Source organism: Branchiostoma lanceolatum, chromosome 19, assembly GCF_035083965.1.
Source record: "Branchiostoma lanceolatum isolate klBraLanc5 chromosome 19, klBraLanc5.hap2, whole genome shotgun sequence".
NCBI lineage: Eukaryota > Metazoa > Chordata > Leptocardii > Amphioxiformes > Branchiostomatidae > Branchiostoma > Branchiostoma lanceolatum.
The window spans coordinates 1,202,698-1,214,805 of record NC_089740.1 but is presented as its reverse complement, the minus strand read 5'-3'; the positions used below and the strand labels follow the sequence as shown (position 1 = coordinate 1,214,805).

General features: G+C 39.9%; 1 protein-coding gene across 1 annotated transcript in view; it reads left to right on the top strand.

Moving 5' to 3' along the window:
• Positions 1–3,639: 3,639 nt before the first annotated feature.
• LOC136425762 (ankyrin repeat domain-containing protein 34C-like) overlaps positions 3,640–12,108 on the top strand; it is a 28,013-nt gene continuing 19,544 nt past the window's right edge. Inside the window, exon 1 of the mRNA XM_066414705.1 lies at positions 3,640–4,579. The gene's annotated coding sequence lies outside the window, so the exon portion shown is untranslated. The remainder of the gene's footprint in view (positions 4,580–12,108) is intronic.

Below are 12,108 nucleotides of genomic sequence, written 5' to 3'. Positions count from 1 at the left end.
TTTGTTACTTTTTTTTCTTGTATTCTATGTTTTCACAAACACAAGCCTTTCAAAATATTCTATGGAGTTTTGTCATCAATTTTGACAAAAATTGAGTTAAGCCTATAGGCTTTATGTGGGTATGTAAATGGGATTGATTTTGATCTATCAAAAGCAATTAGACTACAAATCAGTACAGAGGGATGTCCGCATGATTTTGGGAAAATTAGGAATAGTCTATTCTCAGCAGGCGCTCACAAATGTTGATTGTTTTTGTAATTTTTTTTCTAATTACTACATTGTGCACAACCGGGCTGTGTTATTAGTGCACTGGCTGTTTGGATTTGTTGCAGAGATAAGAAGAGTTTGGAAACCTCATAGCTCCATGAAATATTTTGAGCCTTTGTAGATTTGTTGTTTTATCTTGTCTAATTGATGATACAAATAAGGCTGTAATTTAAGTGTAATATAACAATTACGTAAATTGTATGTGTGAAAGTCCTTTTGATTGGCACAATGTCATGTTTACATTCATACAGTATGCAAATGACTTACACATTTACATAATCTATGCATAGTGATGTACACCTTCAATTAACTTACACATGTCACAAGTATGGGATTCCCACCATTTGCCACAAAGGATTTATGGCACTTTCACATTGATTATGCAAGCTGGTCCCTTTTTGTATAATTGGTATCTGTACAGGACTGCAGATGTTCCAAATGACATTACATGTTAAAGTCCTATTATGAAAAACAATTCAAATTTTCCTACTTAATCATGCAAAATAAGTCCTAATTTGTATATTTCATTGTTTACATCATTCTCTTTAAGGTACATGCGGAAACAAAGACAGGCCAAAACCTATACCTCCATTTTTCAAGTCTGTTGAAAATATTTCAATAAGACATGGCACTGCAGCAACAATTTTGAAATGGATCTGCAACATTATTTCAATGCAATATAGGCTACAAAAATCACCCCATAGCTACTCTCATACGCCAGTCGATTTTAGGAACTCCTGGTTTCCATTGATGTGGTCGACAAACGAGGTCACCTCACAAACTGAACACTCTTCATAGTAGAACTGACCGCTATCAAAATAGTGCACTATCATGAAACTATCACTGAATATGTAATTGCCATCTGTGATAGGATTTATGCACTATTGTAATGATTTCAGAAAACATTTGACAGATACTAACGACTGTAGTGTTACCAGCAATTCAAGTCAATACTTCCTTTGAATGAAAATTTCAATGTTAATATGTTTATACTTGGTATTTACCTTTGTTATGTTTTGGTCAGCGTGTTTGTGCATGTGTGTGTCCGTCTGTCACCACGATAACTTAAGAAGACCTGGATTGATTGTCTTCATATTTATTAGGTGGATAGTTCTTGGTGAGACCTCGAAATGATTAGATTTTGGGCCCCTTAGCGACTTTCTATGGTACTGCAGCAGAAATTCCGGTTTTGATATCTCGAGTGCTGATGGTCATGATTTCTGTGTTCCAGATAGCTCTGTAGGTTTGGGTCCCCTAGTGGGTTTTTTTAACTACAGGAGCCGATTTTGTTTTTAAAAAAGGGTTGACAGATCATCATAATTTTTGGTATGTAGATAGCTGAAGTGATCATTTACATAATCATGTGCTTAATATGCAAATCAGTGACTAATTTGCATAATTCTATAAATCCGCTGCATCCCATTTCTGGATGTGATATATGGTGATTTTTAGTGGCAGATGGCTCTTGGGGCTGGAAGGAAATTATGTAAGCTTGGCCCTCAAGCGGCTTGTTTGGAACTGCAGTTGTTAATTTAGTCTGAAATTTTGGAGAAGGATAACTAAAGCAGGGCTTCGAGGATTTTCATCTTATTGGACAGGTAGGAACCTTTGGTGATGATATAATGAGTAGCATTGTAAGCAAATATGAAACTTATTTACATGAGGGAAAGTTGAAATGCCTTTCAATGATGTCAACCTACAAGTGTATATTCGATGGCACCATATGGACATTGTGACTACGGCTGGGATTTTGTAGTCAACAGACGGGCACTGCTTCATTTCATGATGGGGCTTCAAACCATATGACCTTAGAACTATAACTAACATAAAAGGAAGCCGATTGATATATCAATTATGCAAATGAGAACATGATTTACTTAACAAATGATGAAATGCTTTAGTTCCAAAGTATTACTTTGATACCTGCGGCATTTGGAAGTTAGTTCTTCAGTTGAAGGTGAACATAATCAAACTTTAAGTATGCAAACCAGGACCTCCTAAGAATATGATAAGAATATACTAGAATAGTCTTCTTTGCCAATATAGTACTTCCATACTTTGACCTCACTAACTTGAGTTATTTGGGTAAAGACTCAACTCATACAATATATGCAACCTTGTTTGCATAATCAGTGAGAACCTTTATAATACATCATTCATGAAAGTTAGTATCATTTGGTGAAGGTATGGGGTCGTGGAACTCTAGTTAATGGTGCACTGTACTACTAAAATCACTTTGTATAATGATCCTATCATAGCGAGTTGTAATGTCCTGACAACAATTCAGCCTATCAGCCTGTGGGACACTTATTGTTCTTTTAATCAAACAAACCATCGATATGATATTCATTCTGTGTAATTGCAAACGTATCGCCTTCCATGTGACGTAAGACCTCCGTGCTAGTTCACGCGTTATTCAACAGTGCAAAGTGATATTTCATGAACTCGCTCCTCCGGTAATAGCTTCCCTTCTGCTGCCATCCGTTCTCATTGCTATTCTTGGAGAGTTACTCCAAACCAATCGCCCCTCGCGCACGTACTTCCCTGCCACTGATCCCATTAACTCGAGCCGCTGCCGAGCAGTTGACGCATTAACGCCATCTTATCAAGTATCCACACAGGGGGCTGCGCCATGGAAACTAGGAACGTCAAGCGGACACCGGGCGGGTTAGCTCGCCGCACCGCCACACAGCATTTATTCCATAACGGCGCCCAGTCCCGTTTCTAACTGCTGCCTTCTGATGAAATCCACTGGGTGAAATTCATCACAAATTAGAAGTATGTAAACATCTGACAATGCTGGGAATTCATTAGAAAGAGAGTGAAGATGGGGTATGATTTATGTCATTTTGTGTCTTCCAAACAACGGAAATCCCTTTTTTAAAGATTCAGTCCTCATTTACTTAAAATCTGAATGACATCTTTATTTCAAGCAATCTGAAGCGCTACATTCCATTCCCACATTTTGAAGGGAACGATCCCAGACCAATTATTAGGAACGATATGCATAAACAATACAACCGTGCCCTAGAAGTGCTCCAAAGTACAATAGCTATTCACGTCATATCAATGATGATTTGGTTTATTATTCAAATTCAAACTTTACACCATGAACATAAACAGACTCGCAGCCAACAAGTATATATCATACATAGTTAGCTGAATTGCACTGTGTGTTACATACAATTATCGACAATTAAACTATTCGGAACCAATACACTAAGACGGTAACACATTCATTTTAAAATTATCTGTTATCATTAAAAATTATTGCACGTATCATTGTTATCTACATTTGTAATTAAACTAAAAGAATTCAGATATTTCTGACTATACCTCTGATATGATTTTTGGCTATCAATGTGATTATTACAAAAACTAAATATAAATATTAATATACAAATACATGATACCCTAGGTTAGCTCCTCCATTGCCCCACTTCACATTTTACCCACAAGATATTTGTGAAAACAAAAAGTCCACCTTTCAAGGGCGAGGTTAAACTACTACACGTCCCAAGCCTTCTGTATACATGTTCATTGTGTATGTACATGCATGTCAAACCCCCGGGCTGTTAATATTTTGTAGACCGAAATGTACATGCCTGGGTAATAAAGATATCGGTGAAAGATGTTCGATTATCTGAATAAGCCGCGCAAAATTTCCACGTGTCGAAATCCGAAATAGAAACACTGACTGCATATTTTAAAGCCCGGTTGCATGTAGGTTATTTGAATATGAAGTATCAGAATCTCATTCTGTCTGGATACTGGGTCTCCTGGCGTCTGTGTTCAGCAGTGGTGTGACGAACGCTCTGACGTTTCTGGTTTCCCTTTGCATTCTGCACTCTCTCCTAAAAAGGCTCTCACTACAATCTCTGTTGTTGCGTGCTCTCGGCCTGATACTCTGGTGTCCTGGGGGCAATCACTTGACACACCGAGCCTTTTAGGATCGGCGATTCCTGTGAACTCGCCAAGATGTATTCCGGCTGCGCACGTCATTACCAGTGCATATGTTTTTAAATAAATGGAAATGTGCGCTCTCAGTCCCTCTGGGTTTCCGTGCTAGGGGCAACCATTATCATGTTGTACCAATATTGCCTTTTATGTCCATGTACATCTGCGTCATACACACCTATGTTAGCAAGAACCCAAGCTAGCAGTTCGCCGGGGGAGAGAAGCCAGCATAGCTGCTCATTTGGCGGTAAAGCGTCCTCGGCAAGGCTGTGGAAGGGGTCGTCTTCTTACAAGTGATCGAAGCAGGAACAAGCTAAAAGACTACCTGTATCACCGGACATTCCTCACAAGGAAGGTACGTTATGACATGTAGATAGTCTCGTCCTTTGCTTCAATGGTGCATGTCCATGGTGCTGATGTCCTTACTGTTGTACTGTTCATGAAATATCTTCTGTGTAACAGTGGGAGGTAATTTTAACGTTACATGTGGGTGTCAAGAGAATATTTTTGTGGATACTTACAATATACATTCTCATTCTCACGCAGGGCTTCGATGCGGGTTTACTCAATTATCTTGAATGCTACAGTCGGAAGCACATAACGGAAATGTTCAAATAATAGGTACAAAAGATTGCATTGAACGATATTCTCTAATTATGTCTGTATCCTTATGAGGATTGCAAGGTTGATATGTAAAGGCGGGCAGATTTGTTCTATATTACGATGATATCAGCGTTGAAATACGAGTTGAATTTGTCACAGTTCCATGTGTGTGGCTAAAGATTTCTTACTGTACATAAGATGTCGGTCAATTAGATCTGGTATTACTGGGACCATAGGCCAAACTCGCCGTGTAATTTTTGGCAAGATTTTCACGTCTGCCTATCTCTGTTTCTGGTTGTACATACACTGTATAACTTGTGTTACCTCCAAATCATGTTTCATCTTTTCTTCCTTGTGATACATTCCACAGCTGATTCTCTTCTTCCTTCCTTCTTTTATCTAATCTTCCTTCTTCTTTGGAGACTATCTAAAATGGTTTATATTGTTTTAGATATTTTCATCTAGATATTTTTGGGACTGTAATGTTAGAATTGGGACGAGCCATCTTTTTGAGGCCAACACCCTTGTGTATACAGTTTTTATGTCGTCTCCAAAATCACATATAATTAGATTTTGCACATTTCAGTAGCAGCTCGTAAAATTCAACAGCCCCTCACCTTCGTACACTTAAAGTATTAACTTATATGCATTAATAGATTACACACAGGTAATGTTTGAATGACAGTAGAAACAATCTAGCTATGTATGCTGATACTGTACAGCGTTCTGTTGATAACAGTATGCTGCGTCAGGAATATATAGCAGGGTCTCGTTTTTACATAGAGTTGTAAATAAATTGGTCTACATATGTAGAAGTATATGAACAGGGCTTAATAATATCATATTGAATATCTCTTTCATGGTATGTGATAATATTGTATCGGACTGACATATCGGATTGTAGTAATTTATTGGTCTTTATCATGCCATAAATTGGACAATCCATTATTAAGTGGAATTCGTTCACAATATCATTATGGTATTTTAGACACAGTCTCTCATTGGCTGGTGTGCTGTAGTGTCGGCGATCTTCGATTTGTATGAAGCCTTGAATTTTCACAATTTGTGTCTTAATTTCAAAATTTTGCTCCAAACTACATTTCATGCAATATCTGCAAACAAAAGTCATTCAAATCAAACGTCACTTCTACTCTCCTGTTTTAAACTCAGCCTCAAGCTCATAGATATTGTGTGCATTTCACTCATTATACCATTGGAAGGGAAATATTTTGTTTTCTTTTTTTCCTACTTTTTCTCGAACTTTAAATCAAACACCTTGCCAAAAGACGTCAGGCTTGGGCAACAGGATATGAAATTGAGTATTGAGGCATAGTGGGAATACATAATTATAACGTTATACTTCTACACCCAGAAGATTTGAGTGGGCAGTTCTTGGGAATACAACGGACAAGTTTGATACTGGGCCTCCAGCGCCTTCCTTCGGTACTTCAGCGGTACTTCCTGGTTTGATATTTCCTGTTTTGGACATGCTATGATTTGTGAGTGGTAGATAGATTGATAAATAGATAGATAGTCTTTGGGGGCAGACAGTGTAGCTTTGAGCCCCCTTGCGGCTTTTCGTGGAATTATAGTACACCTTTTCATCGGAAAGTTAATAACTCAAGCAGGGGTTGATGGATTATCATTGTTTCTGCCATCTATGCTTCCTTTCGATAATGATTGATATATTTAGACGGGTATCCGGTTGTTTCGCTAAATTTTCAGTTCGCTACAGTCGTTTCGCTACATGGAAGAAGCTCTTTCGCTACATAGCAGAAGTCGTTTCGCTACATTTGGATGTTATTTCTCTAGATAGTCGGGCCTACACACAATGGATCAGTTAATGATCGAGCATCACAATTCATGCGCTCGCAGCAGATACGTAAAAATGTACACGCATTTGAAATAGGTTGAAATCTCTACGCACGCCGTATGAAATTGCACCGTACGCCATATGAAAATCATCGGCTCACAGCTTCTTGCGGCCGCCACAAATTGGCGCCATGTTCCCAGCTTTTAGGCGACACATCAGAGGCGAGTCTAATGGTATATATATTGTGTGCAGTTTGCAAGAATTCTAGGAATTGTACAGGAATTTGAAAGTCCACGGGACGATAACTCAAGAATTCCTGGATGGATTGTCTTCATATTTGATAGGTGGGTAGGTCTTGAAAGGATTGGATTTTTGGCCCCCTAGCAGCTTGCTATAGTACTGCAGGGGAACTTTCGATTTTGAAATCTCGTGTTCTGAACATGCTATGGTCATTATTTTTTTAGTGGTGGATAGCTTTTTGTTGGGAAATAGGTCCTGTTTATTTGGAACTGCAGGAGCTGATTCTGTCACAAACTTTGAAAGAGTAACACAAGAAGGGGCTGACGGATCGTCGTGATTGTTGGTATGTAGATAGCTTAACTTATGATTTACATAATCAATATCTAATTTGCATAATTAATGAGGAAAGTGTATAAATCAGCTGCATTCCTTTATAGTACTCTCAAACACATGACATATGTAACTGCTGAAGAGATGAATATGGGTAGGTATCAATTATGAAAATTAATACCTAATTTGCATAATTTATGACAAAATACTATAAATCCATAGTGGTAAATGATGGGGATTTCATTCTTGAAACATTTGGAAGTTTAGTAAATGTGGCCATTATTAGACATAAATCTTGCATATGAGGGCCTCATTTACATAATTTATGAGGAAATGGAACAATTTCTTTTTTTGTGAAGGCAAGACTTTCATACATTGGACAACTTGTGTTATTTGGATAGAGAAGGTGATCAACTGATAAGATTTATGCAAGTGAGGTCCTTATTTGCATGTGGGCTAAAAAACGAAAACATTAATAGAGACCACCGTCGCCATGGCAACGTCTTTTTACTTTGCCAATCTTGTTGTACGTGTATTTATCTGGATATATGAAACGCCAAAGTTTCTACCCGTACAGCAAATTCCCAACAACATTTTGGTGTCACCGAGAAACTTGTGGAAGTAGCAGGTACGCCAGGAACACTCTGTTGTGACATACAGGTAGCAGGTACGCCAGGAACACTCTGTTGTGACATACAGATAGCAGGTACGCCAGGAACACTCTGTTGTGACATACAGGTAGCAGGTACGCCAGGAACACTCTGTTGTGACATACAGATAGCAGGTACGCCAGGAACACTCTGTTGTGACATACAGGTAGCAGGTACGCCAGGAACACTCTGTTGTGACATACAGGTAGCAGGTACGCCAGGAACACTCTGTTGTGACATACAGGTAGCAGGTACGCCAGGAACACTCTGTTGTGACATACAGATAGCTAAGTCAGATGTCATGATTTCATTCATTGGCATCTAGAAATACGTACGTGATTGTAGAAATACGATTTTAATGCTATTAATCTATCTAGAGAAAAAACAACAACTTGTACCACGTAGCGAAACGTACTGTAGCGAACTAACAATGTAGCGAAACGATCCGTAACCTTTAGAGGCAGTGTATGTAAAGCAGGGTCTACGTAATTAGTGTTATCTGCAGAAATTTACATAGTTGATGAAGGAAAACTTATGATTCAATTGCCTGTAGTAAGGTCGACTTATAATCTAGGAAAGCAGCTGCTGGCCAACTGATGTGTTTGTCAGATATCCTGATAAACAAACGGATAAAAGTGGGCCGCTGAAAATCAGTTCCATGGTTTCACAACTGTACTTATCTATATTTTGGGTGCATAAGTTGTGGAAGAAATTAAGGCATCTTAATTCATGTCACTAGTAATGGTCAACATCCTGGATCCTGGAACTACTTATATTTATCACATGTATAATGGGTACGTTTTTGGCAAAGCAAATGCCATACGTATACTAGTATTTGATTATGGACCCCAATCAGCCCTCTATGGTACTACAGCAGAACGTTCGGTTCTAAACCTCCTGCTCTGTAGTCTGGACATACATTCGGCCCTCCGTGCATGAACTGATTATTCAGTATCACCTGTTTTGCCATCAATGGCAGCGTGATTGTATTGGAGATGAGGCGGGCACCTGAGCATCCGCTCACCCATGGTTCCACTGTCGGTGAAACTTCCATTCAGGGCTCAGGGTGAATAAGTCTTGTCTACGTCTCTTCCGGGCGACCTCGATTCCTATATTCATGTACAATTCACCTGTTTGTTCTTGGACGGCAAACAAGCGGCAGACATGGAAAGCGTTTTTTTTTTCAAGATAGAGCATTATTATTCTCTAGTCACAAACCGCTATACTACTCAACAACAGCCTGAACATTTGCGAAGTTTGCCTGTTTTGTGCACATCTATCCGTCATGTTTTATGGATCTTGCGACAAGGAGAGGGGGAAAAAGGTGTCATATACACGTTTGAATTTTCTATGCAACACCCTGACAACACCATCGGAACCTCAATAACTACCATCGTGCCAAAATTCATACGTATAAACCCATCCAAAGGCTCCTGAGCTACTCTCCAAGGAGAGGTTTGACTCCGGCTTGTTTTTGACGTCGTCTTACGGTCTCACTAAATACCGAAAACAACCGAAAACAACCGAAAACAACCGAAAACAACTCGAAAACAACCGAAAACAACCGAAAACAACCAAATCACTAATTACCGAAAACAACCGAAAATTTGGTCGGGTTTTCTATTTGTGCCAAAATCCAAACAAAAAGTATAAAAAGACGTGAACAACACGCCGGAGCCGAACCTCTGCTTAGAAAGCACTCCTGAGCTAAGGCTACGAACACAGTACCCCTGTCGGAGGTCACTGACGTCGACATCCTTCCTGGAGGTAATGATCTGTTCACGTCTGACGGGTGACTCTACAGGTATCTATTGTTAGTGTTCACATTTCACCCCAGCTTTAGGCTTTCGAACCCCGGGGGAGTAGCTCAAAGCAGGGTGAGACGGAGGCCTTCATTGGCTACATGTAAATAGGTCCTGTGACGCAAATCACCTACGTTTTCCGGAGAATTTCCAGCACAGATGAGCGGAAACCATTGGTTTGGGACATCAAACATGTTAGTGTTTTGTCCCACACTTTTGTTACTCAGAAATTAGACACAAAAGACGTACTTGTAATTGAGGACAAAGATAGAATCGGAGCGGATAGAACCGCGGGTGATCAGGAAGACATCCCCCTACCTGTACAAACTCACACCTACACAAACGAGCGGCACCGGAAGCGTTACTAAGCTATGTTTGGCGCAGAAGATAGTTGTTTTTCATTTATGATTGCTTACGATGAAACTGAACATCGTAAGCAATTACGATTGAAATTAAGGCCGACGGCTTGTCATGACGATTGTTCCGTGGGTGTTGAAGGCGTATTGTCTGCACCGGAGTAATACTATTAATTATCATTCTTGACGCACGACTACGTTATCTTGGAGGAAATGCTGCCACCGCATGTGCAATCTGTAAGCACATTAGTGCGACATCTCCACTTCGCAGGCTGAATGTAATCACATCCGGCCTCTGGACAGACTTGTTTGTTTCAGACGTGATTGTGTACACCGGGCGACTTACCATCACAAATGTCATGTGCGCCAAATAAAATATCATGCAACGACATTTCTCTCATGTTGTTCTGAAATCGCTTTGAAGTCTTTCTTCTCTTTTTGACCTTTCTTATTCTGTAGCGTACAACAATTTATCATCGACTTCAGTTTTAATCACCCCATTCCATGTTTCAAATGGACTCAAGAGGTTCGACGTAAAATGTTAAGATTCAAGTTTATTTCAGTATGTGGCGTCGAATGGCTGACTCGAGATCTAGAGGTCACTGGTTCGATTCTGGCCTTCCTGGCTTGACGTTGTGTCACTGGGACATGCACTTTACACGACCTTTTCAGTCTACCCAGGTGTACAAATGGGTACCTGACTACGCTACAGGATTTTAACAGGGGTGGTGCATATAAAGGTGGTGGAAGGAGAGGGATGGACTGCACCTTCTCATACAGTACCACACAGCGAATAACAATCCACTGTCCCTACGGCCTCAAAAGGGGTGTGGGACTACATCTTCACCTATTTCAGTAAGAGTCGATACCGACATTACGCCGCTGATCATGACAAAGTGGTGTTGTCGTCTGATATCATCTTCACTGACGCACTCGTGCTCGCCGCACACGTCAGACTCTACCCCGCATGCGTGATGGGATTGTTCCAGGAATAGCAACTAATAGGGATGGCACAGGTTGGGTCAAAGTAGAAGGCATGTACTGTTCCAAAATGTCTGATCATATTCCGACGCCCGCCCCCGAAGAGTTGTCTAGAGCTATTTGAGTTGTTCATCTACGCCCACGTCACAGTGACTATCCCGATATATTCTGTTATGGGAAACAGAATTGCCTACAACCAGCAAATAGTGAATTTTCTCAGCAATCTATAGAAACTAGCTAGTAGGCTCTATTCTTGATTTGAACAATTGACCTGAACAAGCCAGAATCAACCTGCTACTCCGGAGCTCACCTTTCTGTCCCCAGAAACTAACGGAAATATTTGATTTTGACCCAAAGATATGTTGTTGATACAAAACGATTTACACTTGACTGAACTTGTTTACGTATGAAACCTTTCAAATTTGCAATATACAATGTCAATGACTTTGTTTAACATGGTGTTCTTGCATCCCGGACTACCCAACCTAAATGCTGTAAACTTATTTGTCATTGTACTTGTATTCGTCTTTGTCAGTTTTATGTTCTTGTTTTTTCAGTGGTGAGCCTAATATTAGCAGCTGCTACACTTCCTTTGCCACTGTGTCTGGTACCTTTTCATGTTGATTGGTGGGAAATATATATCATTCCATGTCCTGAAAGTAGACGACTAATACTGTACCGTGAACGTATAGATCTCGGTAAATGGGAAATGCTCGAAGCATCTGACTCCATTAGATTGTGTACCTTGTGTGAATTTTGAACTGTATCGATCACTGGTATTAACATATTGAAGTATATGGATAGACTGAACAACACCGTACAATTTTTACTACACATTCTACAGTTCAGTGTCCTCAATACTGGGGTTCTGTTTTGAATTTCATCACTCTGAAGTCAGATCGAAAATTTCATGTCCCTTGCCAGCGACTGACCTAAAAAAGGCCGGGCTCGGCAGGTTTCTGCTAGGGTCGGTCGGGTAACCGGAAACACAGCATTTTTCCTGGGCGTATCACAAAAAGGTCGGTAAATTGCTGCCTGTCGATCCTGTTTCCATTGTGATTCTAATATTAGCATTATGTCCCGTATGTAAAAAACTGCATTTTTGATGG